The 9,159-nt window shown below is 48.0% G+C and overlaps 1 pseudogene; it reads left to right on the plus strand.

Annotated features, from left to right (window-relative positions):
• The first annotated feature begins 1,454 nt into the window (after nucleotides 1–1,454).
• LOC134757354 (uncharacterized) lies at nucleotides 1,455–8,506 on the plus strand (annotated as a pseudogene).
• Nucleotides 8,507–9,159: the final 653 nt, after the last annotated feature.

Consider the following 9,159-nt stretch of genomic DNA (forward strand, 5'->3'; position numbering starts at 1 on the left):
GAGTTCATCTGGAACCTCATGTTACAGGCCCCATGTAAACACCAGGCCTTAGATGGATACCCAATCTCTAGGTGGACATCAGAGCTCAGACTGACACAAAGACTCCAGTGGACATAATGTACCAATGAATATCCAGGCCCCCAGTAAATACCCAGGCCCCAGATTGACACCACGGTCTATGTGGACACACAGGCCCCGGGTAGTAAACAGGCCCAAGGTGGACACTGGACTGGACATCAGGTCCTAGGTTGACAACCACGCTCCAAGTTGACACCAGGCCCCAAGTGAACATCTGGCCCCAGCTGGACACTAGTCCCCTGGTGAATACCTAGTCTCAAGGTTGACATCAGACCCTATGTGAACACTAGACCCCAGATAAACACTTATGCCCTAAGTGGACATCAGGCCTCAGGTGGTTACCCAGTCCCAAGGTGAACATCAGGACCCTGATGGGCACCAGTTATCAAGTGGATTCCTAGGCCCCAGGTGAATATCAAGCCCTAGGTGGATACCGAGCCCCAGGTGGATACCTGGATCCTGGTAGACATCAGGTCCCAAGAGGACACTAGAACACAGGAGTACATTAGGCCACAGGTTAACACGAAGGCCCCAGATGAATACCAGGCCAACTTGTGGACATCAGGCCTGAGAAGGGTCCTGTGGACATCAGGCCTGAGAAGGGTCCAGGTGGATATCAGGCCCCAGGTGAACATCCAGCACTCAGATGAACGTTAAGCTTCAGGTAGGCATCATGCCTCAGGTGAACTCCAGGCCCCAGCTGAACATCAGGCCCCAGGTGGATGCCCAGAATCCGGGTGCATATCTGGCCACAGTTGGACATTCAACCCCAGGTGACCATCAGGCCATGGGTGAATACACGGTTTCCAGGTAGACATCAGATCAAAGGGGAACATCAGTCCCCCAGTGGACATCAGGCCCAAGGTGGACACTCAACTAGAGGTTTACATCAGGCCACATGTTGACACCTAGTCCCAGGTGGACATCAGGCCCCAGCTAGATACCTAGGCTTCCAGTGAATTTCAGACACCAGGTTGACATTCAGGCCCCCAGTGGTCATCTGGCCTCATGCGAACACTCAGACCCCAGGTGCAAATGATGTCTCAACTGGATACCAAACCCCTTGTTTGATAACCAAGGCCCAGGTGGACACCATGTCCAAGGCTGACACTCAAGCCCTAAGTGAATACCAAACTCTAGGTGAATAATTCAACCCAGGTGGTCATTAAGACCCAGCTGGATACCAGTCCCCAGGTTAACACAAGGCCCCCAGTGGGCACCTAGGCACCAGCTGGACATCAGTCCCTATGTAAATACCCGGGCCTCAGGTGAACACCATGCCCCAGGTGGACATCAGGCCCTAGGTGAACACGGGGCCACAGGTGGACATCTAGCCCCTGGGCAACATCCAGTCCCAGGCGGACATAACCGTTTCCATGGATAAACCATTCCCAGGTGGATATCAGGCCTCAAGAGGATGGCAGTCACCAGGTGGACATCAGGCCTCAGATAGACACCAAGGTCCCAGATGTACAGCAGGCCCCAACCGAACCCCAGACTCATGTGGACATCAGGCCACAGGTAGACACCAAGCCTTAGGTAGAAACCTAACTTCAGGTAGACATCAGACCCAAGGTGGAGACCCAGTCTCCAGGTGGACAGTCAGGCCCCAGGCATACATCAGCCCTTAAGCGGACACCCAGGCCCCAGATTGATATCCAGCTCCCAGGTGATCACCAAGCCCCAGGTAGACACCAGGCCGTAGGTGAGCAACAGGATGCAGTATATATATGTGTATACATATATTATGTATATATATGTGTATACATATATTAGTACATATACTCGTATACATATGTGTATATATACGTGTATACACATATTATGTATATGTACGTGTATACATATATTATGTATATGTATGTGTATACATATATTATGTATATGTACGTGTATACATATGTGTGTATATATACGTGTATACATATGTGTGTATATATACGTGTATACATATGTGTGTATATATACGTGTATACATATGTGTGTATATATCACATATATACGTGTGTGTATATATCACATATATACGTGTGTGTATATCACATATATACGTGTGTATATATCACATATATACATAATATATAATATATGCATATGTATAATATACATATATATCTGTCTAATATATATACATATATTAAATATATATACACGTATATATTAGAAGTTGTACTGCTGAAAACAAGAGCTACCAATAAAAAAATTTCAGGAAACCTAGTGTGATTATTTTTAATAGAAATGGATATTTTAATACAGGTCTCTTGTTTTTTCTTGTGGAAATAAATGACAAGATGGAATTTCTGGGTGTTTGGTATCTGAATATTTAAGTATAGCAGCTATGGTCAGTTTTTCAAAGGCATTTTACCATCTTACTTGTCCATTGGCAACTCATAAGATATGTGGAACAACGTCCTCTCCAACAACCTCTAGTATCAGTCTTTGTAAACTTTGTCAATTAAATGGGTGTTTTTTTGTTTTTGTTTTTCTTTTTGAGACCGTCTCACCCTGTCACCCAGGCTCTAGTGCTGTGGCGTGATCTTAGCTCACTGCAGTCTTTGCCTTCCAGGTTCAAGTGATTCTCCTGCCTTGGCCTCTCAAGTAGCTGGGACTACAGGTGCCCCCCCACCACACCCAGCTAATTTTTGTATGTTTAGTAAAGACAGGGTTTCACCATGTTGGCCAGGCTGTTCTCAATCCTGACCTCAGATGGTCCACCTGTCTCAGCCTCCTAAAGCGCTGGGATTACAGTCATGAGCCACCACACTTGGCTGGGTTTTCTCTCTCTCTCTCTCTCTCTCTCTCTCTCTCTCTCTCTCTCTCTCTCCTTTAAGTTCTGGGATAAATGTGCAGAACATGCAGGTTTGTTACACAGGTATACCTGTGTCATGGTGGTTTGCTGCAACATGGGTGTAGGTTTTGCAGGTAATTATTATATTATTAAAAGATAACAGAATACCTAGCTAAAAAAATGCGAGGAGGCATTGATGGGCACATGTTTACTGAGCACATCCTGACTCCAGAATTAAAAATCCAATTTATGCCTCTGCAGTCCAATAAAATTTTTCCTTAAGAATCCAGGGATCAGACTTTCATTTCAGCAACCACTCCAATATGGTTTCTCACCTACTCATTCCAACGAGCTGCTTATATCAAAATATAAGTGCTATCCATGTTGTTAAATTATAAATTGAACCATAACTTCTCAGCCATCATCTTAATTTATATATCAGCAGCATTTCACACAGTTGATCTCCAACTTCTCTTTGTAAAACTTTTTTTATAGAATTCCAGAACACTTAACTTACTTTCTCCCCACCACATTTTTGATAATTACCCCTAGTCTTTTTTTGCAGGTTTCATCTTTGCTATTTTTCAAATGTTAGAGGACCATTAGGCTCAGGACTTTGACTTCTTATCTTTCTTATCTTTGCTTTCTTACTAATTTTTGTGTCATTAATTTCCTGATATTTCATATTACACCTAAACACTGGACACTACACCCAACACTCCCTGACTTATCCACGTGGATGTCAGTTAGGAATCTCAAAATTAATATGTCTGTATGGAGCCACTGAAACTCCCCAAATTTGCTCTTCTCCATTCTGTTTAATGGCAACTCCCATTTTATAGTTTCTCAGCTCAATATTCTTGGTGTCCCGTTTTAATTCTGTCTCTATAGCTCTGTCACTCTCTTCCTGTATCTGTCTGATTCTCTACCTCTCTCTCCTCTCTCTCTTGCTCACTGTCACTCTTGCTCTCTCTCTCCCTGCTTCACACACACACAAACATGCACAGACAGACACACACACACACATTTTCAGATCTGATGTGTATGGAATTCCTGCCAGCTTTACCTTTAAAGTGTAGTAATTCCAAATGTTGTTGAAAATTCACCTTCCCACCCCCACCACTTGGTAACTATAGCACTTCCCTCACAAGGCCAAGTGCAGAGATTTCTTGGGGAAATAATGAGAACTATTATACATTCTTATTTCAAGGACCCTTAAAATTATAAGATAGCCATATTTGATACTAATTTAAGCTTCTGTCATTGCCCTTTTTTCAATCCAGTCTCCACACAGCTACCACAGTGTGCAAGTAGAAGTCTCAGCCATATCACCACACTCCTGCTTTAATGTCCCTACTCCATTGCTTCTTTTCTCCTTCAGAAGAGTTTAAGCTTAATGAAGCTGGGCAACTTTACATATGTTTCCATGAGCTGGAGATCACTTGGTGTAAGGTAAAAATGATCAGTAAATATTTTCAAATAACAGAATCCATGAATAATAGTTTTGTTTGTTTGAGAGTACATTGACTTTTAAAAATCAAGAAAATAGATTGGTCAAGAGAATTCTGCTTGTTTTGTTTTTGTTATCCCTCAAATAGATTAACTGTGTTAGTATAAATGTCAGTGTGGAAAGCTATAAGCATTTCCTAAACTTTAAAATGAAAGGCATGGAATTTAAATATCTGCTCCTTTTATTCGAGAAACCAAAAAACACAACTTTTTAAATATATTTTATGTATGTATGAAATCTAAATTTATTTTTTTGTCTTTATCCCTGAATACTTTTTAAAGTTATTCATGTCCCCATTATTTTTTAATCCACTTCAGTAACATTTCAAAATATATTTTCGACTTCATTAAGAATATCTTTGTGTTCCACTGAATAGCTTGCCAAATAATAAAACATTAGCAGTATAATTTCCTCATAAACATTATTTAATTTGCTTGGTTAAACATAGATTTCCTACTCTCAACACATAATTTCATTCAAGTATAATACTTGAATTTGTGGGGTTTTCATACCATACTACTTGACCTCTGCGGGGTTTTCATACCATGCATTTGTCATTGAAATTGGCTTTTGATATTTGAACCACTAGTTTATAATTGTCTTGTTGGTTAGACTGGTCTGTAGAATCTTTCTTTGTTTTGATTCTGTGGTTTATTCATTACGGAGTAGCTGTGCTACTGTAAATTTTGAGGTCAAAAGCTTAAAACATTTTATGTATTTTAAAACAAAGTGGATGGCATTTAAATATGTATTCCTTAAAATTTGGAAGAAAGCTTAACACCATATAAACCCAGAGCCTGTATTTCGAGATTAGTAGCACGTAGATATTTTCAATTTCTTCTAAAGTTGAAAAAAATAAACATTTTGTATTCATAGAGTGCTTGATAACAGAAGGTAAATATTTAATTTTCACTTGAAAGAAATTTGGTTACATTGAAAGGAAATTTGGCTAATATAAGTTAGATACATTTCTAATTAAAACAATAATTTAAGATAAATAATGCTCAAAGAACAGTGGTCACTGCATTTATTCCAGAGAGAGGACATTTATCCTGATCTGGCTGTAATAACGTAGTAGGTAGAACTGCTGGCGTGGACACCCAAGCAAGGAAGGGAAGCTGGTGTCCCAAGGGGTCCCACTGAGATGGAAAGTGGTCAGGGCCCAGACTGTTGATGTCACCTGGACCCAACCACCATGTCTCAGAAGAAGACGTGACCCTCTCCTCCTGGTAGACTCTGACAGAGTCTACCAAAATGAGAAGGAACCAGAAAACCAACCCTGGTAATCTGACAAAACAAGACTCTTCAACACCCCCCAAAAAATCACACCAGTTCATCACCAATGGATCCAAACAAAGAAGAAATCACTGATTTATCTGAAAAAGAATTCAGGTTAGTTATTAAGCTAATCAGGGAGGGTCCAGAGAAAGGGGAAGCCCAATGCAAGAAAATCCAAAAAATGATACAATTAGTGAAGGTAGAAACATTCAAGGAAATAGATAGCTTAAATAAAAATAAAAATTAAAAAAAATAAAAAATCAAAAAACTTTGGACACACTTTTAGAAATGTGAAATGCTCTGGAAAGTCTCAGCAATAGAATTGAACAAGCAGAAGAAAGAAATTCAGAATTCAAAGAAAGATGCTTGATTTAACCCAATCCAATAAAGACAAAGAAAAAAGAATAAGAAAATATGAGTAAAGCCTCCAAGGAGTCTGGCTTTCTGTTAAAGGATGGTGGTGGCAACCGTGGTGGCATCCAAGGAAGCAGCAGTTCTCCTCTCCCTGGAGTCTACACTCCAGAGAGCGACCTCCTCTTGCTCATACTGGAGCATGACAGGTACACAGTGTTTCCTTGGGAATCCTGAGCATGGCAGAGCCCCCATACCTGCGGTGCTTCCTGGGCCCTTGCACTCTGGGTCTATGCCACAGAGACTGCCTGGCACCTGCAGATATGGAGTAGCAGCCACCACAGGGGACAGTGTCCTGTGTGTGGAGGCATCTGGAATGGGAATTGGCACCTGGGTGCAGACAGTTGGGTGGGTCTGAGTTTCTGCTGCTCCTGCTCCCCCAGGAGTGCAGCCCGGGTGGGCCCAGCAGTTCCTGTGGAGTGGGAAGCTGGATGCTGTGGTGTCTCCAGCACCCACCCTAGGCCCCAGTTCCTGGACAGCTTGGGCCAAAAGGAGAGGCTGGACTTTGGAGGGTGGGTGTGAGTCCCTTTGCTGAAACCAGTCCCTGCCACCCAGTGGGCGGCATGACAAAGTGAAGCTCTGACGCTACCACCCCTTGCATCTTCCTCTAGGCTTTTCTGGCTTTGCCTGCCCAGGTGCTCCGTGCCAGGGAGAGGAGGAGACACCTGCCATATGCTGGAGGATGGAGCCTGGGACACCGTGGCTCACCTTGCTGTGAGTTCATGGTGGTGACAGACACTACAGCATGCCGGAGTGGTAGGAGGGCAGGCAGCCACTGCAGCCAGGGTACGGGCAGGCCTGCAGCAGTGGCTAGGTGGTAGGAGCCTTGTAGGGAGGGCTGGTGCATTGGCATTCGGCCTGGTCCTGCCCTGCCCCTGCCCTGCCTCTGCTGTGGACCTTGCCCTGCAGTGCCCTGCCCTGCCCTGGACTTGCCCTACAGTTATCTGGCCTGTCTTGGCCCTGCCCTGCCCTGGCCCCACCCTGGCCCTGTCTTGGCCCTGTGTTACCATGTCCCTGCCCTGTCCCTGCCCTTGCACTGGCCCTTACCTGGTTCAGGCCCTGGCCCTGCCTCTGCCCTGGGCCTTCCCTAAACCTGTGCTGGCCCGGCCTTGGCACTGGCCCTGCCCCTTCTCCTGACCCTGGTCCTGCCATGGCCCTGGTGCTGCCAATGGTCATGGTCCTGGTCATGTTCTGTCCCTGACCTTGACTTGGACATGTCCTGACCCTGATTTGTCCCAGCTGTGCCTTGGCCTGTCTCTGCCATGGACCTACCATGGCCCTGCCTGTTCTGCCCTCTCCCAGCAATGACCTCGCCCTGCCATGGCCCAGTGGTGCCATTGCCCTGCCTTACCCTGTCCTGGCTGTGCCCTGGCACTGCCTGGTGCTGGCCCTTCCTTGAGCCTGCCCTGACCCTGCCTTGGCTTTTGCCCTGCCCTCACTATAGCCTGACCCTGGCCCTGACTCTGTCCTGGTCCTGCCATATCTCTGGCCCTGGCCCTGCTGTTATCCAGGCCCTGCCCTTGCCCTGGCCCTTCCGTGGATTTGACCAGGCACTGCCATGGCCTGCTCCTGCCATTCCCATGCCCTACTCTGGCCTGGTACTGCCATGGCCCTCCCTGGGCCCTAGCCCTGCCTTGACCCTGGACCTACGCTGACCATGCCTCACCCCTGGAACTACCCTGACCCTGCTTTGATGTTGGCCCTTCCCTCTCTATGGCCTGGCTCTGGCCCTGCCTTGCACAGGACATGATCTGCCCTGTGCATCCCAGCCTGGGCCCAGCCTTGGTCCTACCATATTCCTTGCCCTGGCCATACCCTTGTCCTGGCCCTGACCCTGCCCTGGCTCTGTCCTGGCCCTTCCTTGGTCCTGCCCTGCCCTTCCCTGTCCCAAGCTTGCCCTTGCCCTGCATTGGCCCTGAGCTGGCCCTGGCCCTGCCTTCTCCCTGGTCTTGTGCTGGCCCTGGCCCTACCCTGGCCTGACCCCAGGCCTACTCTGTCCATTACATGGCACAGGACCTGCCTTGCCATCCTCTGTCCTGGCCCTGTATTGTCCCCACCATTCCCTGGTCCAGCACTTGCCCTGGTCCAGCACTTGCCCTGGCCCTGTTTCTAGTCCTGCCCCTGTTATGACCCTGCCCTGCTTTTGGCCATGCCCTATGCTACCCTAGCCCTGCCCTGACCTGGCCTTGCCCTTCCCTGGCTTTGCCCTTCCCTGGTTTTGTCCTACTCTGGCCTTTTCCTACCCTGGCCTTGCCCTGCCCTGGCCTTGCCCTACCCTGGCCTTGGCTTTGCTTTGTCCTGGTCCTGGTTCTGGCCTGGCCCTGCCCTTGCTCTGGACCCTCCCTGGTTCTGCCTTCTCCTCGGCCCTGCCCTGCTCTGTCCCTTCCTTGGCCGTATGCTATCCTAGTCCTGCCCTGGCCCTGACCTTGCCCTGGCCCTAAGCCTGCCCTGGCCCTAAGCTCACCCTATCCTGTCCCTGCCCTACCCTGGCCTTGCCCTGCCCTGGCCCTGTCTTTGGCCTGCCCTGGCTCTGGTTCTGCCCTGGCTCTGCCTTTGTTCTGGTCCCTCCCTTGCATTCTTTTTCCCTAGTCCTTCTCTGGCCTTGCCCTATCCCTGGCCCCTTTCTGGTCCTGCCACGTTTCTGGCCCTGCCCTGTCGATGTTCCTAACCTGGCTCTGGCCCTGGACTTCCTTGTCCCTGCCCTGCCATCTCCTGTCCTGGTCTGTGCTCTACACTGGCCCTGCCCTGCCTTGGCCCTGTGCTACCCTAGCCCTGGTCCTGCCATGGCCCTGGTCCTGACCTGGCCCTGTCCCAAGCCCCAGCCCTGCCATATCCCTGCCCTGGCCCTGGTTCTGCCCTGCTTCTGGCACTGTCCTGGCCCTGGTTTTGGTCCTGTCATGTCCCTGGCTGTGACCGTGCCCTGGTTTTCCCCTGGCCATGACCCTGCCCTGGTTCTGCCCTGGTTCTGCCCTGGCCTTGGCCCTGTCCCGGTTCTGGTCCTGCCCTGGACCAGCCCTAACTGGGCACTGCACTACCCTGGCCCTGCCCTGCCCAATGATGCCCATGCCAGGGCCCTGCCTTCGCCCTTGCCCTG

Source organism: Gorilla gorilla, chromosome 16 (assembly GCF_029281585.2).
Source record: "Gorilla gorilla gorilla isolate KB3781 chromosome 16, NHGRI_mGorGor1-v2.1_pri, whole genome shotgun sequence".
NCBI classification, from domain to species: Eukaryota; Metazoa; Chordata; class Mammalia; order Primates; family Hominidae; genus Gorilla; species Gorilla gorilla.